The sequence below is a fragment of the Populus euphratica genome, unplaced genomic scaffold, assembly GCF_000495115.2.
Source record: "Populus euphratica unplaced genomic scaffold, PopEup_1.0 scaffold551.1, whole genome shotgun sequence".
In the NCBI taxonomy this organism is placed as follows: Eukaryota; Viridiplantae; Streptophyta; class Magnoliopsida; order Malpighiales; family Salicaceae; genus Populus; species Populus euphratica.
This window is the reverse complement of record NW_011500425.1, coordinates 69,960-72,052: the sequence shown is the minus strand read 5'-3', so window position 1 is coordinate 72,052 and position 2,093 is coordinate 69,960.

Below are 2,093 nucleotides of genomic sequence, written 5' to 3'. Positions count from 1 at the left end.
TGTTGTTGTTGTTGTTGTATTATTGTCATCTATAATTTATATAATTAATCTCCTTGTGGTTCGACCCCAGTCTTGCCAAGTTATTTATACTTCGACACTGCTGTATTTGGGAGAAGACATCAATCTTTTGGTTGTGTCAGGGATGGTTGCACAAATTATAATAAATTATTGGTCACTGCATGCGTATTCAACATCACATCAAATTATGGATTGAGTGAGGTCAATTGTGACAAAATTATCAAATAAATGATAAGCATTTTACTTGAAGAGAATAAGTTGAAAAAGAACTTATATGCTACAAAGTCTATGAAGAAACCCCTTAATTTAGGATATTGAAAAATTAACATATGTCCAAACTTCTGTATGTTGTACTATCTTAAAAATACAGAGTTAAATGACAGAAGAACCTATGAGCATTCTTGTCACACATAGAAAACTTAAATATTTCTCAATCATACCTAGACTATAGAAGTTATTCATGTCACCAAAGGCTACTGAGCACATGACATGACACTAATCATATAATGTGGTAGATAGAGTGATGATGCACCCTTTTGATAGTAAAGCCTAGAAACACTTTAATAGTCTACATCCTCAATTTTCAATTAAGATAAGTAACGTGCATCTTAGGTTATATATAGACGGATTCAATCAATTTGAGCCATTTATTGCTATTTATTCTTATTGGTCAATGACACTCAAGGTTTACAACATGTCACCAGGGATGTATATGAGGTCGGAGTTCATGTTTTTATTTATAGTCATACCTAGTTCTAATAGTTCAGGTCAAAATATAAATATTTTTCTTTGACCATTAATTAATGAGTTGAAGTAGTTATGGTCATTCAGGGCTTTGATTTATATAGTATTAAGGAAACAAAATTTTCTGGTTAAGGCAGCTTTGATATGGACTATCAATTATTTTCTAGCTTTAGGAATGGTTTGAGCATGCATGGAAAGCTAGCATATTCATATTATATGGAAAATAAGAAGGCATTCAAGCTAACAAATGATAGTAAATCGTCTTTTTTTACTGCCACAAGCAATTTTTGCCAATAGATCACAAGTTCATAAGGGACAGAAAAATATATTTTTATTGGTAAAGTTGAAAGGAATGTTGCGCTACTACTTCTCTTAAGTAAAGAGTTGTATAACATGGTGTTGAAGGATAGTGAAATTATATTTGATTTTCATTTTGATAAATAGAAGTTTTCTTATTTTGGTTTAACCCACAATTGGGTATAGTAAAGTATTTTTTGAGAGCATCATTATTGGAAGGCCAATCTCCTCCATTATAATCTTGATGTCATGCACATAGAAAAGAACGTGCTTAAATATATTTTCAAAATGGTAATGGACATGAAGGGGAAGACAAAGGATAACATCAAAGCTAGAATGGATATAATGTTACTTTGTCATAGTAAAAATATGAAGTTGGTTTATACTGGTTCACAGGTCGCAAAGATGACCTTTCAATGTAAGTTTGTTTTTTTTCATAACGACATGTTTAATAATTTTTTTAAAAATTATATTATTTAACAAATACAATTTCACGTTTACAACCATTGAGAACGTTAAAGCAATAACTTCAGCCTTTAAATCATTGATGAAAATTCAATTGTTTCAATGGAGCCAAGTTTCCAAACATCTTGAATAGAAACTACAAGTCAATGTATGATTTTCAAAGTTAGAGGTTAATATTAAATTAAATATTTTTTATATTAATTTAGATTATTTATTGAAATTATTGAAATTTTCCTTGTATAAAGTTTTATTTCAAGGGAAAATAAGAATAGGAGAGAGTTAATCATAATGTTGTGATAAGAGTTCGAGAAAATCATGTTATAATTAGGTAAGCTCAAACTCAGGATAATTTTTTTTATTCTAGTTATTAAAATTTTATTTTTCATTTACTAATAAATAATTAATTTATAGTATATAGTTTGCATGATTTTTTATATTAGACATAAAATAAAAGAAAAAATATGCAAAAAGGCTGCAACGACATTGGAGTTTAAAAGGATTTTAGACTGCCAACATCTCAGAGGTTGTATAGAAACCTAATTATTTCCATTTCCCTTTCCTTTTTCAAA